The sequence below is a fragment of the Pristiophorus japonicus genome, unplaced genomic scaffold (genome assembly GCF_044704955.1).
Source record: "Pristiophorus japonicus isolate sPriJap1 unplaced genomic scaffold, sPriJap1.hap1 HAP1_SCAFFOLD_747, whole genome shotgun sequence".
Taxonomy (NCBI): Eukaryota; Metazoa; Chordata; class Chondrichthyes; family Pristiophoridae; genus Pristiophorus; species Pristiophorus japonicus.
This window is the reverse complement of record NW_027254663.1, coordinates 77,818-99,944: the sequence shown is the minus strand read 5'-3', so window position 1 is coordinate 99,944 and position 22,127 is coordinate 77,818. Positions and strand designations below refer to the sequence as shown.

General features: G+C 54.7%; 1 pseudogene; it reads right to left on the bottom strand.

The window, feature by feature from the left end:
* Positions 1–22,127, bottom strand: part of LOC139256599 (programmed cell death protein 4-like) — a 107,295-nt pseudogene that overhangs the window by 42,039 nt on the left and 43,129 nt on the right.

Sequence of the window (22,127 nt, the reverse complement as noted above, 5' to 3'; positions counted from 1 at the left end):
TAATGATTTAGACGAAGGAATTGAATGTAATATCTCCAAGTTTGCAGATGACACTAAGCTGAGTGGCAGTGCGAGCTGCGAGGAGGATGCTAGGAGGCTGCAGGGTGACTTGGATAGGTTAGGTGAGTGGGCAAATACATGGCAGATGCAGTATAATATGGATAAGTGTGAGTTTATCCACTTTGGCGGCAAAAACAGGAAGGCATATTATTATCTGAATGGTGACAGATTAGGAAAAGGGGAGGTGCAACGAGACCTGGGTATCATGGTTCATCAGTCATTGAAAGTAGGCATGCAGGTACATCAGACAGTAAAGAAAGCAAATGACATGCTGGCCTTCATAGCGAGGGGATTTGAGTATAGGAGCAGGGAGGTCTTACTGCAGTTGTACAGGGCCTTGGTGAGGCCACACCTTGAATATTGTGTTCAGTTTGTTCTCCTAATCTGAGGAAGGACATTCTTGCTATTGAGGGAGTGCAGCGAAGGTTCACCAGACTGATTCCAGGGATGGCTGGACTATCATATGAGGAGAGACTGGATCGACTGGGCCAGTATACACTGGTGTTTAGAAGGATGAGAGGGGATCTCATAGAAACATATAAAATTCTGACGGGTTTGGACAGGTTAGATGCAGGTAGAATGTTCTCGGTGTTGGGAAGCCCAGAACCAGGGGACATAGTGTAAGGATAAGGGGTAAGCCATTTAGGACTGAGATGAGGAGAAACTTCTTCACTCAGAGAGTTGTTAACCTGTGGAATTCCCTGCCGCAGAGAGTCATTGATGCCAGTCCATTGGATATATTCAAGAGGGAGTTAGATATGGCCCTTACGACTAAAGGGATCAAGAGGTGTGGAGAGAAAGCAGGAAAGGGGTACTGAGGGAATGATCAGCCATGATCTTATTGAATGGTGGTGCAGGCTCGAAGGGCTGAATGGCCTACTCCTGCACCTATTTTCTGTGTTTTTATGTTTCTATATAATTACAGCAAGACTTCCTTTTTCTTATACTGCAACCCACTTGCAATAAAGGCTAACATACCATTTGCCTGCTTAGTTGCTTGCTGCTCCTGCATGTTAACTTTCTGTGATTCGGGTACAAGCACATACATATCCCTCTGAATCCCAACATTTAGTAGTCTCTATCCTTTTCAAAATGATTCTGCTTTTTCATTCTTACTACCAAAGGGGGTAAGTTCATACTTTCCCACGTTATATTCCATCTACAACAACAACAACTATTTGTATTTATATCGCGCCTTTAATGTAGTAAAATGTCCCAAGGTGCTTCACAGGAGTGTTATAAGACAAAACAAATAAATTTGACACCAAGCCACGATAAGGGAGTAAAGGGTTATGGGGAGTGGGCGGGGAAGTGGAGCTGAGTCCATGATCAGATCAGCCGTGATCTTATTAAATGGCGGAGCAGGCTCGAGGGGCCGAATGGCCGACTCCTGTTCCTATTTCTTATGTTCTTATAAGAAGAAATGATGACCAAAAGCTTGGTCAAAGAGGTAGGTTTTAAGGAGCGTCTTAAAGGAGGAAAGAGAGGTAGAGAGGTTTAGGGAGGGAGTTCCAGAGCTTGGGGCCCAGGCAGCTAAAGGTACGGCCACCGATGGTTGAGCGATTATAATCGGGGATGTTCAAGAGGCCAGAATTAGAGGAGCCCAGATATCTCGGGGGGTTGTGAGGCTGGAGGAGATTACAGAGATAGGGAGGAGCAATGCCATGGAGGGATTTGTAAACAAGGATGAGAATTTTGAAATCGAGGCATTGCTTCACCGGGAACCAATGTCGGTCAGCGAGCACTGGGGGTGCTGGGTGAGCGGGACTCGGTGCAAGTTAGGACATGAGCAGCGGGTACAGTGGGTGCTGGGTGAGCGGGACTTGGTGCAAGTTAGGACACGTGCAGCCGAGTTTTTGGATGAGCTCAAGTTTACATAGTGTAAAATGTGGGAGGCCAGGCAGGAGTGTTGGAATAGTCAAGTCTAGCGGTAACAAAGGCATGGATGAGGTTTCAGCAGCAGAAGTGCTGAGGCAGGGACGGAGACGGGCGATGTTACTGAGGTGGAAATAAGCGGTTTTAGTCAAATATGACACCTAGGTTGCGAACAGTCTGGTTTAACCTCAGACAGATGCTCGGGAGAGGGGTGGAGTCAGTGGCTGGGGAACGCAGTTTGTGGGAGTGACCAAAGATAATGGCTTCGGTCTTCCCAATATGTAATTATAGAACATTTCTGCTCATCCAGTACTGGATGTCGGACAAGCAGTCTGACAATTTAAAGACCGAGGAGGGGTCGAGAGAGGCACTGAAGAGCTGGGTGCCGTCAGCATACGTGTGGAAACTGACGCTGTGTTTCAGATGTCGCCGAGGGGCAACATGTAGATGAGAAATAGGAGGGGCCACGGACAGATCCTTGGGGGACACCAGAGGTAACGATGCGGGGGCGGGGAGAGAAGCCATTGCAGGAGATTCTCTGACTACGATGAGATGGATAAGAATGGAACCAGGCGAGTGCAGTCCCACCCAGCTGGACGATGGTGGAGGGGTGTTGGAGGAGGGTGGAGCGGTTAACTGTGTCAAAGGCTGCAGACAGGTCCAGGAGGACGAGGAAGGATAGTTTACCTTTGTCACAGTCACAAAGGATGCAGTTTGTGACTTTGATGAGAGCAGTTTGGGTACTGTGGCAGGGGCGGAACCCAGATTGGAGGGTTTCTGGGAAAGATGGTCACGGATTTGGGAGGCGACAACACGGTCAGGGACTTTGGAGAGGAAAGGGAGGTTGGAGATGGGGGGCAGCTTGCACGCACAGTGGGGTCAAAGGTTGGTTATTTGAGGAGAGGGTGATGACGGCAGATTTGAAGGAGAGGGAGCAGTACCTGAGGAGAGAGAACCGCTAACAATGTCGGCTAACGTGGGAGCCAGAAAAGGAAGTAGTGTGGTGAGCATTGGTGGGAATAGGGTGAAGGGAGCAGGAAGTGGGTCTTTCTTGCCCAGTTAACCTGTCTGTATCCCTTTGCAGCCTCTTTACGTCCTCCTCGCAACTGTCCCTCCCACCTCGCTTTGTATCATCAGCAAACTTTGATATATTACACTCATCGAAGCAATTTATAGATTGTAAGCAGCTGAGGCCAAGCACTGATCCTTGCAGCACTCCCATTAGTTACACCCTGCCATCCTGAAAATGACCCATTTATTCCGACTGTCAGTTTTCTGCCCGTTAATGGTAATATATGAGCCATCGAGCAATATACACAGCTGGTCTGGTGATGGTGCCCTATATTCGTATTCTTGTCATTCTCGTCCTTTTCTCCTGTTCTTCAATGTCCTTACCATCAGAAGATGCTTGATGAGTTTGGTCATCCTCCACTTCTAATCCTCACTACTACCCAATGTTGTGCAGGATACAGCACACTACTATGATTCTGGAGCCCCTCGCTGATGAGTACTGAAGGGTACCTCCACACCTATCCAGGCAACTGAATCACATCTTCAACATGCCGAGGCCTTGCTTGATGACACACTCGGTGGTCATGTGGCTCTCATTGTAGCTTTCTTGCACCTCACTTGTGGGGGTCCCACAGGTGTCATGAGCCAAGTTTGAAGGAAGTATCCCTTGTACTGAGCCAGCCCTTTATTCTGTTTCCTGGTGCAAAGAGGTTTGGAATGTTGGACTGCGGCTGTATAAAAGCATCAAGTCAGCTCCCGGGGAACCTGCGTCACACACCTGCCTGAACCTCTTGCGGTTGCACACCAGCTGCACATTGATGGAATTAAAGCTCTTACGGTTTATCTGGTGATCCTCGTATTGACACGTGTGCAATTGACAGCACTGTGGGAAGCCACCCACTGAAGCAAATCCAATTGCCTGCTCATTCTGGCTATTGTCAGTGCTGGGGAAGTTGGCAAACAACCCTTCAGTGCACTGCCTTATACATTTATGTGCAGCCAACTCAGCGATCCTGCAAATGCCTCTGGTCGAGAGAGGCAAAGAATTGAGGGCATGGAGACATGTTGCACCTGCAGTGTTTGATGGGACAGTGTAGAGGGAGCTTTACTCTGTACCTAACCCTGTGCTGGACCTGCCCTGGGAGTGTTTGATGGGACAGTGTAGAGGGAGCTTTACTCTGTATCTAACCCTGTGCTGGACCTGCCCTGGGAGTGTTTGATGGGACAGTGTAGAGGGAGCTTTACTCTGTATCTAACCCTGTGCTGGACCTGCCCTGGGAGTGTTTGATGGGACAGTGTAGAGGGAGCTTTACTCTGTATCTAACCCTGTGCTGGACCTGCCCTGGGAGTGTTTGATGGGACAGTGTAGAGGGAGCTTTACTCTGTATCTAACCCTGTGCTGGACCTGCCCTGGGAGTGTTTGATGGGACAGTGTAGAGGGAGCTTTACTCTGTATCTAACCCTGTGCTGGACCTGCCCTGGGAGTGTTTGATGGGACAGTGTAGAGGGAGCTTTACTCTGTATCTAACCCTGTGCTGGACCTGCCCTGGGAGTGTTTGATGGGATAGTGTAGAGGGAGCTTTACTCTGTATCTAACCCCGTGCTGTACCTGCCCTGAGAGTGTTTGATGGGACAGTGTAGAGGGAGCTTTACTCTGTATCTAACCCTGTGCTGGACCTGCCCTGGGAGTGTTTGATGGGACAGTGTATGATATGTCCTTACTATACATTACAAATGTACATGAGGCCCATACTTGAGAGAAGGTCACTCTGTGACCAGTTACCTTTATTCCAGCACTGAAGTGATGAAGGTGGGTGGAGCTTCCCCTTTTATACCTGAAAGTCCAGGTTAGGAGTGTCTCCCACAAGTTCACCCCCTTGTGGTCAATGTACTCACGTTGTACAACTTAGGTCAGTTTATACATGGGTTACAATGACAGTTGAATACATGACATCACCCCCCACCCCCCCGCCCCCAAAGTCTTATTGGGATCACAGGTTGAGTCTCTCTGGTGGTTTACGCTCCCTTGTAGAGCGACTGAGTTGGGGCTCCGGTTGTTGGGCGCTGGCCTGAGTGTCTGCTGTTTGCAGTGCCTCAGACCTGTCCGGACTGCCCACAGTGACTGGGCTCTCCTCCACTTGGTTCCAGTGTTCAGTCACCTGTGGTGGAGTAAACTCTACATCGTGTTCTATGGGGTTGCTGAACCTCCTTTGTGTTTGATCCAACTGTTTGTGGCAGATTTGTCCATTGGTAAGTTTAACTACCACTTTCCTATTCCCCTCTTTGGCAACCACAGTGCCTGTGAGCCATTTGGACCCTGCAGCGTAGTTGAGGACAAAGACAGGGTCATTGACATCAATACATCGTGCCCTCGCATTCCTGTCATGGTAGTCACATTGTGACTGGCGCCTGCCTCAACAATTTCTTTCATGGTGGGGTGTATAAGGGATAACCTGGTTTTGAGCGTTCTTTTCATTAGTAGCTCTGCAGGTGGAATCCCTGTGAGTGAGTGTGGTCGGGATCTCAGTACTGCCCCTCCGACAGTACGTCACTCCCTCAGTACCGCCCCTCCGACAGTGCGGCACTCCCTCAGTACCGCCCCTCCGACAGTGCGGCACTACTCCCTCAGTACTGCCCCTCCGACAGTGCGGCACTCCCTCAGTACTGCCCCTCCGACAGTGCGGCACTCCCTCAGTACCGCCCCTCCGACAGTGCGGCGCTCCCTCAGTACTGCCCCTCCGACAGTACGTCACTCCCTCAGTACTGCCCCTCCGACAGTGCGGCACTCCCTCAGTACCGCCCCTCCGACAGTGCGGCACTCCCTCAGTACCGCCCCTCCGACAGTGCGGCGCTCCCTTGGCAGTTCGGGATGGGCAATAAATGCTGGCCTTGCCAACGACGCCCACATCCCAGGAATGAATTTAAAACATGGCCTTAGAGAGGGTGCTGAGGGGATTTACGAGAATGGTACCAGGGCTGAAAGACTTCAGATACATGTAGAGACTGAAGATATCCTCCTTAGAGTGGAGAAGGTTGAGGGGAGATTTAATAGAGGTATTCAAAACCATGAAGGGTTTTGATGGAGCAAATCAGGAAAAGCTGTTTCCAGTGGCAGGAGGACACAGATTTAAGGTGATTGGTAAACCAACCAGAGGCGAGATGAGGAAACATTCTTACCCAGCGAGTTGTGATCGGGAATGCGCTGCCTGAAAGGGCGGTGGGAGCAGATTCTACAGTCACTTTCAAAATGGAATTAGATAAATACTTGGAGGAAATATTTGTACGGCGATAGGAAATGAGCAGGGGAGTGGGACTGATGGGATTGCTCCGTCACAGAGCCAGCTCAGCACGGGCTCGATGGGCCCAATGGCCTCCTAATGCACAGAGGTGGGCTACAGACTAAATACCAGCAGCCAGAACACAGTGTTATCCTAATCCTTGGCTTTTACCTGGATGTTTGCACTGATTTCCCAGCAGCAGTCAATGGACCCTGCCCCCCTCAGCCCAGGGGCAGAGGTCAAACACTGTGCTTCCAGTGCCACCCGGGCCGGGATCATATCACTCGGCTCAGTCTGGGGATGGAAGTCACCAGAGGCCAGTGTGACCAGCAACTCACAGCTTGGGGCAGTGTGACAGAGGGAGGGAGGGCCCAGTGTGCGGGGGAGGGAGGGAGGGCTCAGTGTGAGGGGGAGGGAGGGCCCAGTGTGAGGGGGAGGGAGGGCCCAGTGTGAGGGGGAGGGAGGGAGGGCCCAGTGTGAGGGGGAGGGAGGGCCCAGTGTGAGGGGGAGGGAGGGAGGGCCCAGTGTGAGGGGGAGGGAGGGAGGGCTCAGTGTGAGGGGGAGGGAGGGCCCAGTGTGAGGGGGAGGGAGGGCCCAGTGTGAGGGGGAGGGAGGGAGGGAGGGCCCAGTGTGAGGGGGAGGGAGGGCCCAGTGTAAGGGGGAGGGAGGGAGGGCCCAGTGTGAGGGGGAGGGAGGGAGGGCTCAGTGTGAGGGGGAGGGAGGGGGGCCCAGTGTGACAGAGGGAGGGAAGGCCCAGTGTGAGAGGGAGGGAGGGAGGGAGGGCCCAGTGTGACGGGGAGGGAGGGCTCAGTGTGAGGGGGAGGGAGGGCCCAGTGTGAGGGGGAGGGAGGGAGGGCCCAGTGTGAGGGGGAGGGAGGGAGGGCTCAGTGTGAGGGGGAGGGAGGGCCCAGTGTGAGGGGGGGGGGAGGGAGGGAGGGCCCAGTGTGAGGGGGAGGGAGGGAGGGCTCAGTGTGAGGGGGAGGGAGGGCCCAGTGTGAGGTGGGGGGGGGGGGAGGGCCCAGTGTGAGGGGCAGGGAGAGCCCAGTGTGAGGGGGAGGGAGGGAGGGCCCAGTGTGAGGGGGAGGGAGGGAGGGCCCAGTGTGAGGGGGAGGGAGGGCCCAGTGTGAGGGGGAGGGAGGGAGGGCCCAGTGTGAGGGGGAGGGAGGGAGGTCTCAGTGTGAGGGGGAGGGAGGGGGGCCCAGTGTGACAGAGGGAGGGAAGGCCCAGTGTGAGAGGGAGGGAGGGAGGGAGGGCCCAGTGTGAGGGGGAGGGAGGGAGGGCTCAGTGTGAGGGGGAGGGAGGGGGACCCAGTGTGACAGTGGGAGGGAGGGCCCAGTGTGAGGGGGAGGGAGGGAGGGCCCAGTGTGAGGGGGAGGGAGGGAGGGCCCAGTGTGAGGGGGAGGGAGGGAGGGGGGCTCAGTGTGAGGGGGAGGGAGGGAGGGCCCAGTGTGAGGGGAGGGAAGGAGGGCTCAGTGTGAGGGGCAGGGAGAGCCCAGTGTGAGGGGGAGGGAGGGAGGGCTCAGTGTGAGGGGGAGGGAGAGAGGGCTCAGTGTGAGGGGGAGGGAGGGCCCAGTGTGAGGGGGAGGGAGGGCTCAGTGTGACGGGGAGGGAGGGCTCAGTGTGACGGGGAGGGAGGGCCCAGTGTGAGGGGGAGGGAGGGCCCAGTGTGAGGGGGAGGGAGGGCCCAGTGTGAGACGGAGGGCCCAGTGTGAGAGGGAGGGAGGGCCCAGTGTGAGGCGGAGGGAGGGAGGGCCCAGTGTGAGGGGGAGGGAGGGAGGGCCCAGTGTGAGGGGGAGGGAGGGAGGGCCCAGTGTGAGGGGGAGGGAGGGAGGGAGGGCTCGGCGTGAGGGCCCAGTGTGAGGGGGAGGGAGGGAGGGCCCAGTGTGAGGGGGAGGGGGGGAGGGCTCAGCGGGAGGGAGGGAGGGCCCAGTGTGAGGGGGAGGGAGGGCTCAGTGTGACGGGGAGGGAGGGCTCAGTGTGACGGGGAGGGAGGGCCCAGTGTGAGGGGGAGGGAGGGCCCAGTGTGAGGGGGAGGGAGGGCCCAGTGTGAGACGGAGGGCCCAGTGTGAGAGGGAGGGAGGGCCCAGTGTGAGGGGGAGGGAGGGAGGGCCCAGTGTGAGGGGGAGGGAGGGAGGGCCCAGTGTGAGGGGGAGGGAGGGAGGGAGGGCTCGGCGTGAGGGCCCAGTGTGAGGGGGAGGGAGGGAGGGCCCAGTGTGAGGGGGAGGGGGGGAGGGCTCAGCGGGAGGGAGGGAGGGCCCAGTGTGAGGGGGAGGGAGGGCGGGCCGGGGAGACCAGGCTCGAACTTACCCGGATCATCTGGCCCAGTGTGATGAGCCCACTCTCCCACAGCACTTTCAGCAGCTTCACCATCTCGGCTGCTGTGTTTCCAGTCGACTCCAGCACCATGACAACAGCCTGGGGGGAAAACACCTCCATTTTACAACACCATTCACCTCCCGCCCAATCCCAAACATCGTCACAGTGGATTACTGACCCCTCCCGGGGCACGGGTCAATGGGCACTGACCCCTCCCGGGGCACGGGTCAATGGGCACTGACCCCTGCCGGGGCACGGGTCAATGGGCACTGACCCCTCCCTTTCCCGGGGCACGGGTCAATGGGCACTGACCCCTCCCTCTCCCGGGTCACGGGTCAATGGGCACTGACCCATCCCGGGGCACGGGTCAATGGGCACTGACCCCTCCCTCTCCCGGGGCACGGGTCAATGGGCACTGACCCATCCCGGGGCACGGGTCAATGGGCACCCGTTTCTCCCGAGCCTGCAACACTCTCCACATGTGGAAAGCCAGATAGACTAAGATAGACTTAACCTCGGCTGTCCTTTGGAAAGTTAGGATCCTCCTCTCCTTTGGAAACAAATGATTTGTTTGCTCCAAACGGTTCTGATTATTCAGCATGGAGTCAGGGACGAGGACAAGTCGTTGGGTGGAAACAGCCCTTCCCTCTGGGACCACAACCCAGCCAGAAAGCAAGCGGCTGTCTTTGGAAGCTATCCCAAAGAGGAGCATGGCTTGGAGTTCAGTCTAACCCCAGTAACACTGGAGCGATCACGATTGGAGCAGACGACAATGGTCTTTCAGGAGCAGGAGGAGCAGGAGGAGAGGGTTGAGTCCGTGCCACACGATAGTCACCTAGCTCTGGATGCAGGGGGGCAGCAGATAGCACAAGACACAGGCAGGGAAAGGGAGCAGCAGCCAGTAATGTTTTATAAGCCAATACCCCACAATATTTCATTCAGCAGCGGACCCGAGACCCGGGCATTCAAGGTGCACTCCACACAGGCCGAGCCGAGACACGGGAGGCTCAGGAATATCTGTGCTCACCTCGTAAACAAGCTCATGGTGGAAATGTGGTACCTCCAGATCACGGAGGCAATGTTCAGCTTCAGCCAGCTCTCTGGAGAGTAGGAACTCCTTCAATAACAAGTTCATCTGCATCGGAGAGAGGAGGAGAGGAAAAACAAGTCAGCAAAGTAAAGCGCAGGCAAACAGAGGAGAGAAAACAGAGGACATAACGGCCAAACTTGGGAGCAATTCCCAGCGCTGACCATCAAGCTTCCCATCCTGGCTCCCACACGATGGAAATGGTTCCTTCTCCTGAGGCACTGTCTTCCTTCCCTTTCAAACCCACTCCCCTCACCCCAGTGCTCGCTGACCTACACTGGCTCCCGGTTTAGCAACACCTCGATTTCAAAGTTCTCATCCTTGTTTACAAATCCCTCCATGGCCCACCACCCCCATCTCTGAAATCTCCTCCAGCCCCCCCTCCCCCGAGCCCCCCTGCCTGCTCCCCATAACCCATAATTCCCTTATTGTTTAAGAAACTGTTTATCTCTGTCTTAAATATATTCAATGACCCAGCCTCCACAGCTCTCTCAGGCAGCGAATTCCAGATTTACAACCCTCTGAGAGAAGAAATTTCTCCTCATCTCAGTTTTAAATGGGTGGCCCCTTATTCTAAGACCATGCCCCCTAGTTCTAGTCTCCCCCATCAGTGGAAACATCCTCTCTGCATCCACCTTGTCGAGTCCCCTCATAATCTTACACATTGCGATAAGATCACCTCTCATTCTTCTGAATTCCAATGAGTAGAGGCCCAACCTCCTCAACCTTTCCTCATAAGTCAACCTCCTCGTCCCCGGAATCAACCGAGTGAACCTTCTCTGAACTGCCTCCAAAGCACGTATATCCTTTCGTAAATATGGAAACCAAAACTGCTCGCAGTATTCCAGGTGTGGCCTCACCAATACCCTGCACAGCTGTAACAAGACTTCCCTGCTTTTATACTCCATCCCCTTTGCAATAAAGGCCGAGATACCATTGGCCTTCCTGATCACTTGCTGTACCTGCAGACTATCCTTTTGTGTTTCATGCACAAGTACCCCCAGGTCCCGCTGTACTGCAGCATTTTGCAATCTTTCTCCATTTAATAATAACTTGCTCTTTGATTTTTTTCTGCCAAAGTGCATGACCTCACACTTTCCGACATTATACTCCATCTGCCAAATTTTTGCCCGCTCACTTAGCCTGTCTATGTCCTTTTGCAGATTTTTTGTGTCCTCCTCACACATTGCTTTTCCTCCCATCTTTGTATCGTCAGCAAACTTGGCTACGTTACACTCAGTCCCTTCTTCCAAGTCGTTAATATAGATTGTAAATAGTTGGGGTCCCAGCACTGATCCCTGCGACACCCCACTAGTTACTGATCGCCAACCCGAGAATTAACCATTTATCCTGACTCTCTGTTAGTTCGCCAATCCTCGATCCATGCTAATATATTACCCCCAACCCCGTGAACTTTTATCTTGTGCAGTAACCTTTTATGTGGCACCTTATCAAATGCCTTCTGGAAATCCAAATACACCACATCCACTGGTTCCCCTTTATCCACCCTGGTCGTTACATCCTCAAAGAATTCCAGCAAATTTTTCAAACATAAATCCATGCTGATTCTGCCTGACTGAATTATGTTTTTCCAAATGTCCTGCTACTGCTTCTTTAATAATGGACTCCAGCATTTTCCCAACCACAGATGTTAGGCTAACTGGTCTATAGTTTCCTGCTTTTTGTCTGCCTCCTTTTTTTAAATAGGGGTGTTACCTTGCAGTTTTCCAATCTGCTGGGACCTCCCCAGAATCCAGGGGATTTTGGTAAATTACAACCAATGCATCCACAATCCCTGCCACTACTTCTCTTAAGACCCTAGGATGCAAGCCATCAGGTCCAGGGGATGTATCTGCCTTTAGTCCCATTATCTTACTGAGTACCACCTCCTTCGTGATTGTGATTGTGTTAAGTTCCTCCCCCCTATAGTCCCCTGACTATCCACTGTCGGAATATTGTTAGTGTCCTCCACCGTAAAGACTGATACAAAATATTTGTTCAGAGTTTCTGCCATCTCCATGTTCCCCATTACTAGTTCCCCGGTCTCGTCCTCTAAGGGACCAACATTTACTTTAGCCACTCTTTTCCTTTTTATATACCTATATCTGTTTTTATATTTCGTGCTAGTTCACCAGAGCCAGGTTTCACCCCAGGCCAAAAATCTCCACAGTTCCTGTTGAAAGTACAAGTTTTATAGATCAGGCACAGAATGTGAGAATGTCAACAATCCACTCGTGACTTCAACACTCCAGAGTTACCTGTTCAGTCTCACTCGCAGTCACTGGACTGTCTGCTCCCAAAGCAAGCGCTCTACTCGGAACTCCTTTACAGGAAATGAGCCAAAGGTGGGCAGCGGTAACGTTACAAGAACATCCTCAAAATCTCCTAAAGTGCAACATCCCCACCGACACCTGGGAGTCCCTGGCCAAAGACTGCCCTAAGTGGAGGAAGTGCATCCGGGAGGGCGCTGAGCACCTCGAGTCTCATCGCCGAGAACATGCAGAAACCAAGCGCAGGCAGCGGAAGGAGCGTGCGGCAAACCAGTCCCACCCTCCCCTTCCCTCAACCACTGTCTGTCCCACCTGTGACAGGGTCTGTAATTCCCGTATTGGACTGTTCAGCCACCTAAGGACTCATTGTAAGAGTGGAAGCAATTCTTCCTCGGTTCCGGGGGACTGCCTATGATGATGAGACATTACAAAGTTTTTACAGCACAGACATAGGCCATTCAGCCCAACAGGTCCATTCCAACAACCTCTCCTGAACTCCCTCCACTACTGGCTGGCCTTGATTGTCCTGTAGAACAGGAATTGTTCAACAAAAATAGCCCAAAATCCATCGAGTTGGCTTTCCCCCATCCTGGTGGTTGTTTGATACAATAGTGGAGTTATCCACTAAGCAGGACAGTGAATGTACCACAGACCCAGATACGAGGTGAGAAAATCCCCAGTGGGGGAGAGCTTCGGTAACCACAGATCCACAGTCCCCTGTTCCCCCCACTCACATCACGTCTCAAATTACTGGTATACTGTAATCAAAATGTTATTTTCTTAAATGTACATTTGAATGAATCTAACAACTGCTTCCACCATCTGCCTATATAGTTCAACAAGTGCGGCAAACCTGTCCCACCCACCCCTTCCCTTAACCACTGTCTGTCCCACCCGTGACAGAGACTCTAATTCCAGTATTGGACTGTACAGTCACCTAAAGACTCACTAAGACTGGAAGCAAGCCTTCCTCAATTCCGAGGGACTGCCTACGACGATGACGTATGTTCGATAGATTGAGCACTCGCTCACCGCAGTAATGTTTCCGTAGATTGACTTGGAATCTATTTCCCCTCCCAGCCCGGGCCGTGTCCTCTGGTTCCAGTGTTCTGAACGAGGTGAAGCAGCTCGCGATGGTCGACATGATCAAACAGCAATCAGATCACCTCAACCGTCTCTGGTCCCATGAGAACATGCCCTATTTACACAATTGCTTCTCATAATCCATGTATTAAAAAAAAAACACTCAGGATATGGGCATCACTGGTCAAGCGGGCATTTATTGACCATATTTGTAAACACTCCCTCATTTTATCTCAAATTATTCTCGTTTGCCCAGAAGTGACATTAGACAAACTGATTGATACAGGTAGTATCCTTTCTCCCCTTGAACTGAAGTGTTACACAGACTGCTCTCCAGTTCCAAGGCACAAGTTAAACATTTCAGAGCCCCTACTTTGGATGCGTTTGTACAAATGATGCAAGTGAGGGTGTAGGGTGGCAGAGGAGGGTTTGAGCAATTGTTCGAGATAACAGGGTACAGTAACTTATCCACACTAAGTTCTGCTAATTCTTTTCACAATCCGTTCCCTTTACCCTGTTATCTCGAACAATTGCTCAAACCCTCCTCTGCCACCCTCCACCCTCACTTCCATCATTTGTACAAACGCATCCAAAGTATCTCCACAACTAGACTCTCTCCTACATCCCGAAAGATACAATTCTCTCTCCCTCCCTCTCTGTGATTAGTGACTTTGTTAGTAAAGCCCTTACTATTTCCGCTAGCCTTTGTTCAAATTTCCCTTTTCATTCTCCTCACTACTTTCTACATTTCTCCTGAATCTCTCATTGTTAGCCCAAACTTAATCACATCCCCCCCCATAAAGTTTGTTTAAATTTCTCTCTTTACCCATCAAATTCTTTGATACACCCCTTTTCACTTATTAGGAATTTTAACAAATGTTATATTTGAAGACTTCCCACCTGCTGATCCATCGACCTGTTTGCTCAGTTTACCGGCCAGTTAATTTGGACCAGAAACCTTTTATCTCACTGAACTTTGCCTTCTCCAGTCTCACTCCCTTATCTTTGACTCTTTGTACTTTTCTGTGCTTACACTGAATCTATCTATGTTGTGATCTCGATTTCCCAATTATTCTCCGACTCTCCTCGGTTATTTTCCCCACTTTATTTTCCAGAACTAACTCGAGCAATGCTCCTTTCCTTGTTGGACCAGAATCCCACTGATGTGGGAAACAGTCCTGGATCCATTGAGAGAAGCTTTGCCCACATGGACCACATACTTCACCTTTAATCCAATCTGTCTTGGGATAGTCCAAATCACCCAGTTTTATTGCCCCGTGTCTTTGTATCTCTCTGATCTGTCTGCAGGTCGCCCCTCGATTCCGTCTCCACTGGTTGGCCTGTAATTCACACCGAGAATTTGACCATTTCCCTTGCTATTTCTTAACTCTCTGCATATGGTTACATTCCATCACAGACAGAATTCTTGACCAACACCCCCTTCTTTACCCTCCCATCTCTCCTGAAATGCTATAACCAGGATAATTCCCAGTCCTGTCCAAACACAATCCATGTCTCCATTAAAGACTCGTGTATCCCTCTATAGTTAATGGTTCCAACTCCAGTTTGGTTTTGAATGCTCTGCATTCATTTACCGGTTTATTGATATCATTTTCTGATATTCCATGCCCTTTCTACAATGCGTGTCTCTCAGTATCTCAGTCTGTTTATATCTTTTTCCCCTGCGATAATACTTGCTCACTATTTCAGTGAACCCTGCCGCTCACCATTTCCCGTTCCATTGAGCTATGTCAGCTGTCACACTGTAATTGCAGGCTCTGCTCACTAGATGACTCTGCGGAGCATGTTTGAAGTATTTCCTCCCACATCCATCACCAACTGCAGATTATAAAAATAGTTCCAGCTACAGGCAATTCACTAGTGTTTTGAAAAAATGAAATCTCTGCAAAGATGGGTTTTAAAAATATAACATTATCTGCAGCATACCATGAAATTGCTGCCCAGTCAAACGTCAGCACAAATACGTGAATACCTTAGTGCACACCAGTGACAGCAAGGATGAAAACCATCACTGACACAGCAAGCACCAGAAGGCTGACATCGTTACACGATTTGTCCCGATATTGGATTCTGTCAGTAATCAAGAAATAGGAGGAGTAGGCCATTCGGCCCCTCAAGCCTGCTTCGCCATTCAATAGGATCATGGCTGATCTCTAGAATGTAGTATTGTTGCTGTTTGCTGATGGTATGGTTTCCTCAGAAGCTCCAGAACACCCTGCCAATCTGATGAACATTCATTTACCCCGACTGTTGCTTTGTCCCTGGCCGTATCGCTGTTCCTGCGGCTATTGCCCCATATCCCACATGCCTTCATTCTGCAAAGGTTTGTGTGTCAGTCCTCCAATACAGAACTGCAGCCGACTCAACACCTTCCCCACCACAGCCCTGCTCCCTGTTGTTGGTCCCACTGCACCAGGGTTCAGAGAAGGGATTGACGTACCTCTCTGATGAGATGTTTGACAGGCCGCTGTCCACCGCCCACACCCCAGACATTGTCCAATCCAACACCGCGCTTCATACTGAGCAGGATGACAGCTCGGTCCAAGGCAGCACTGAGGGCAGGGGAAAGTTTAGAGTGTGCCGCAGGCAGACAACCCGGCATGAGCTGGGACTATTTGAGTTGTTGATTCAAATGAAAGTGATTTTATTCTTCCATGATTTACACACAAGACACACCCAGACATAAAATCAGATATACGTTTCTCACTGTTTTTATGCTGCCCTCCCGAGCACACTTACCGAGCGTGATCACAATCCACTTTCCCTTTGTAACTATCGAGAAAGTTTGTTGGCAACGCATCGTCAGCAACTGCCCTGGCGATAAACTGGCCGAGTACCTGCAAAGAAAAACACAAATTAGCCAAATAAACCATGTCAGAGGTGCAGCCAAGAGTGGGAGGAGGGGGGGCGACACGGCTGGGGAGGGGGAGGGGGAACACGGCCCGGGGGGGAACGACACACACGATGACACAGCCGGGGGTGAGGGTGGGGGCACGACACACACGGGTGGGGAGGTCCTCACCCTGGATCGCTCTCTGTGACTCTCCAGCAGCCGGTTACAGAATGCCAATGGGAATGACCTGTCCCCGCCGACTGTGGAACGGTGGGCAGCACAGGGAGATAACATGAACATTTCAGTCGTGCAGCTGGACCAGGGCAGCGGAAGCTGACAGTCAGTAAGGCTCCAGTCCCAATAGGGGCTGGCGGGAAGCTTGCGGCTCTTGGCTGGAACGGGCAAAGCGAGAGAGCAACAGCGAGGATCCACCTTTAAAGTAATGAAACGTCACAAGGGGTTGAGATAAAAACGTGACACTGAGCCACGTAAGTACAGAGTTGACTATTCCAACACACTCCTGGCGGGCCTCCCACATTCTGCCCGACGTAAACTACAGGTGATTCAAAACCCGGCAGACCATATCCGAACTCACACCAAGTCCCACTCACCCATCACCCTGTGCTCACTGACCCCGTGTCCTAACTCACACCCAGTCCCACTCACCCATCACCCCCTGTGCCCCGTGTCCTAACTCACACCCAGTCCCACTCACCCATCACCCCCTGTGCCCCGTGTCCTAACTCACACCCAGTCCCACTCACCCATCACCCCCTGTGCTCGCTGCCCCGTGTCCTAACTCACACCCAGTCCCACTCACCCATCACCCCCTGTGCTCACTGACCCGTGTCCTAACTCACACCCAGTCCCACTCACCCATCACCCCCTGTGCTCACTGCCCCGTGTCCTAACTCACACCCAGTCCCACTCACCCATCACCCCCTGTGCTCACTGCCCTGTGTCCTAACTCACACCCAGTCCCGCTCACCCATCACCCCCTGTGCTCACTGACCCCGTGTCCTAACTCACACCCAGTCCCACTCACCCATCACCCCCTGTGCTCACTGACCCCGTGTCCTAACTCACACCCAGTCCCACTCACCCATTACCCCTGTGCTCACTGCCCCGTGTCCTAACTCACACCCAGTCCCACTCACCCATCACCCCCTGTGCTCACTGACCCATGTCCTAACTCACACCCAGTCCCGCTCACCCATCACCCCCTGTGCTCACTGCCCCGTGTCCTAACTCACACCCAGTCCCACTCACCCATCACCCCCTGTGCCCCGTGTCCTAACTCACACCCAGTCCCACTCACCCATCACCCCCTGTGCTCACTGCCCCGTGTCCTAACTCACACCCAGTCCCACTCACCCATCACCCCCTGTGCTCACTGCCCCGTGTACTAACTCACACCCAGTCCCACTCACCCATCACCCCCTGTGCTCACTGCCCCGTGTCCTAACTCACACCCAGTCCCACTCACCCATCACCCCCTGTGCTCACTGACCCCGTGTCCTAACTCACACCCAGTCCCACTCACCCATCACCCTGTGCTCACTGCCCCGTGTCCTAACTCACACCCAGTCCCACTCACCCATCACCCCCTGTGCTCACTGACCCCGTGTCCTAACTCACACCCAGTCCCACTCACCCATCACCCCTGTGCTCACTGCCCCGTGTCCTAACTCGCACCCAGTCCCACTCACCCATCACCCGCTGTGCTCACTGCCCCGTGTCCTAACTCACACCGAGTCCCACTCACCCATCACCCCCTGTGCTCACTGACCCCGTGTCCTAACTCACACCGAGTCCCACTCACCCATCACCCCCTGTGCTCACTGACCCGTGTCCTAACTCACACCCAGTCCCACTCACCCATCACCCCCTGTGCTCACTGCCCCGTGTCCTAACTCACACCCAGTCCCACTCACCCATCACCCCCTGTGCTCACTGCCCCGTGTACTAACTCACACCCAGTCCCACTCACCCATCACCCCCTGTGCTCACTGCCCCGTGTCCGAACTCACACCCAGTCCCACTCACCCATCACCCCCTGTGCCCCGTGTCCTAACTCACACCCAGTCCCACTCACCCATCACCCCCTGTGCTCACTGACCCCGTGTCCGAACTCACACCCAGTCCCGCTCACCCACCACCCCCTGTGCCCCGTGTCCTAACTCACACCCAGTCCCACTCACCCATCACCCCCTGTGCTCACTGCCCCGTGTCCTAACTCGCACCCAGTCCCACTCACCCATCACCCCCTGTGCCCCGTGTCCTAACTCACACCCAGTCCCACTCACCCATCACCCCCTGTGCTCACTGACCCCGTGTCCGAACTCACACCCAGTCCCACTCACCCATCACCCCCTGTGCTCACTGCCCTGTGTCCTAACTCACACCCAGTCCCGCTCACCCATCACCCCCTGTGCTCACTGACCCCGTGTCCTAACTCACACCCAGTCCCACTCACCCATCACCCCCTGTGCTCACTGACCCCGTGTCCTAACTCACACCCAGTCCCACTCACCCATTACCCCTGTGCTCACTGCCCCGTGTCCTAACTCACACCCAGTCCCACTCACCCATCACCCCCTGTGCTCACTGACCCATGTCCTAACTCACACCCAGTCCCGCTCACCCATCACCCCCTGTGCTCACTGCCCCGTGTCCTAACTCACACCCAGTCCCACTCACCCATCACCCCCTGTGCCCCGTGTCCTAACTCACACCCAGTCCCACTCACCCATCACCCCCTGTGCTCACTGCCCCGTGTCCTAACTCACACCCAGTCCCACTCACCCATCACCCCCTGTGCTCACTGCCCCGTGTACTAACTCACACCCAGTCCCACTCACCCATCACCCCCTGTGCTCACTGCCCCGTGTCCTAACTCACACCCAGTCCCACTCACCCATCACCCCCTGTGCTCACTGACCCCGTGTCCTAACTCACACCCAGTCCCACTCACCCATCACCCTGTGCTCACTGCCCCGTGTCCTAACTCACACCCAGTCCCACTCACCCATCACCCCCTGTGCTCACTGACCCCGTGTCCTAACTCACACCCAGTCCCACTCACCCATCACCCCTGTGCTCACTGCCCCGTGTCCTAACTCGCACCCAGTCCCACTCACCCATCACCCGCTGTGCTCACTGCCCCGTGTCCTAACTCACACCGAGTCCCACTCACCCATCACCCCCTGTGCTCACTGACCCCGTGTCCTAACTCACACCGAGTCCCACTCACCCATCACCCCCTGTGCTCACTGACCCGTGTCCTAACTCACACCCAGTCCCACTCACCCATCACCCCCTGTGCTCACTGCCCCGTGTCCTAACTCACACCCAGTCCCACTCACCCATCACCCCCTGTGCTCACTGCCCCGTGTACTAACTCACACCCAGTCCCACTCACCCATCACCCCCTGTGCTCACTGCCCCGTGTCCGAACTCACACCCAGTCCCACTCACCCATCACCCCCTGTGCCCCGTGTCCTAACTCACACCCAGTCCCACTCACCCATCACCCCCTGTGCTCACTGACCCCGTGTCCGAACTCACACCCAGTCCCGCTCACCCACCACCCCCTGTGCCCCGTGTCCTAACTCACACCCAGTCCCACTCACCCATCACCCCCTGTGCTCACTGCCCCGTGTCCTAACTCGCACCCAGTCCCACTCACCCATCACCCCCTGTGCCCCGTGTCCTAACTCACACCCAGTCCCACTCACCCATCACCCCCTGTGCTCACTGACCCCGTGTCCGAACTCACACCCAGTCCCACTCACCCATCACCCCCTGTGCTCACTGACCCGTGTCCTAACTCACACCCAGTCCCACTCACCCATCACCCCCTGTGCTCACTGCCCCGTGTCCTAACTCACACCCAGTCCCACTCACCCATCACCCCCTGTGCTCGCTGCCCCGTGTCCTAACTCGCACCCAGTCCCACTCACCCATCACCCCCTGTGCTCACTGACCCCGTGTCCTAACTCACACCCAGTCCCGCTCACCCATCACCCCCTGTGCTCACTGACCCCGTGTCCTAACTCACACCCAGTCCCACTCACCCATCACCCCCTGTGCTCACTGCCCCATGTCCTAACTCGCACCCAGTCCCACTCACCCATCACCCCCTGTGCTCACTGACCCCGTGTCCTAACTCGCACCCAGTCCCACTCACCCTTCACCCCCTGTGCTCACTGCCCCGTGTCCTAACTCACACCCAGTCCCACTCACCCATCACCCCCTGTGCTCACTGACCCCGTGTCCGAACTCACACCCAGTCCCGCTCACCCACCACCCCCTGTGCCCCGTGTCCTAACTCACACCCAGTCCCACTCACCCATCACCCCCTGTGCTCACTGCCCCGTGTCCTAACTCGCACCCAGTCCCACTCACCCATCACCCCCTGTGCCCCGTGTCCTAACTCACACCCAGTCCCACTCACCCATCACCCCCTGTGCTCACTGACCCCGTGTCCGAACTCACACCCAGTCCCACTCACCCATCACCCCCTGTGCTCACTGACCCGTGTCCTAACTCACACCCAGTCCCACTCACCCATCACCCCCTGTGCTCACTGCCCCGTGTCCTAACTCACACCCAGTCCCACTCACCCCTCACCCCCTGTGCTCGCTGCCCCGTGTCCTAACTCGCACCCAGTCCCACTCACCCATCACCCCCTGTGCTCACTGACCCCGTGTCCTAACTCACACCCAGTCCCGCTCACCCATCACCCCCTGTGCTCACTGACCCCGTGTCCTAACTCACACCCAGTCCCACTCACCCATCACCCCCTGTGCTCACTGCCCCATGTCCTAACTCGCACCCAGTCCCACTCACCCATCACCCCCTGTGCTCACTGACCCCGTGTCCTAACTCGCACCCAGTCCCACTCACCCTTCACCCCCTGTGCTCACTGCCCCGTGTCCTAACTCACACCCAGTCCCACTCACCCATCACCCCCTGTGCTCACTGACCCCGTGTCCTAACTCACACCCAGTCCCACTCACCCATCACCCCCTGTGCTCACTGACCCCGTGTCCTAACTCACACCCAGTCCCACTCACCCTTCACCGCCTGTGCTCGCTGCCCCGTGTCCTAACTCACACCCAGTCCCACTCACCCATCACCCCCTGTGCTCACTGACCCCGTGTCCTAACTCACACCCAGTCCCGCTCACCCATCACCCCCTGTGCTCACTGACCCCGTGTCCTAACTCACACCCAGTCCCGCTCACCCATCACCCCCTGTGCTCACTGCCCCGTGTCCTAACTCACATCCAGTCCCACTCACCCATCACCCCGTGCTCACTGCCCCATGTCCTAACTCACACCCAGTCCCACTCACCCATCACCCTGTGCTCACTGCCCCGTGTCCTAACTCACACCCAGTCCCACTCACCCATCACCCCCTGTGCTCGCTGCCCCGTGTCCTAACTCACACCCAGTCCCGCTCACCCATCGCCCCCTGTGCTCGCTGCCCCGTGTCCTAACTCACATCCAGTCCCACTCACCCATCACCCCTTGTGCTCACTGACCCATGTCCTAACTCGCACCGAGTCCCGCTCACCCATCACCCGGTGCTCACTGCCCCGTGTCCTAACTCACACCGAGTCCCACTCACCCATCACCCCCTGTGCTCACTGCCCCGTGTCCTAACTCACACCCAGTCCCGCTCACCCATCACCCCCTGTGCTCACTGACCCGTGTCCTAACTCACACCCAGTCCCACTCACCCATCACCCCCTGTGCTCACTGCCCCGTGTCCTAACTCACACCCAGTCCCGCTCACCCACCACCCCCTGTGCTCACTGCCCCGTGTCCTAACTCACACCCAGTCCCGCTCACCCATCACCCCCTGTGCTCACTGACCCATGTCCTAACTCGCACCGAGTCCCGCTCACCCATCACCCTGTGCTCACTGCCCCGTGTCCTAACTCACACCGAGTCCCACTCACCCATCACCCCCTGTGCTCACTGCCCCGTGTCCTAACTCACACCCAGTCCCGCTCACCCATCACCCTCTGTGCTCACTGCCGCGAGTCCTAACTCGCACCGAGTCCCGCTCACCCATCACCTCCAATGCTGACTGACCCGTGTCCTAACTCGCACCCAGTCCCGCTCAACCATCAATACTATGCTCACTGACCCATGTCCTAACTCACACCGAGTCCCGCTCACCCATCAACCCCTGTGCTCACTGCCCCGTGTCCTAACTTGCACCGAGTCCTGCTCACCCATCACCCCCGTGCTCACTGTGCCCCGTCACCTAACTCACACCGT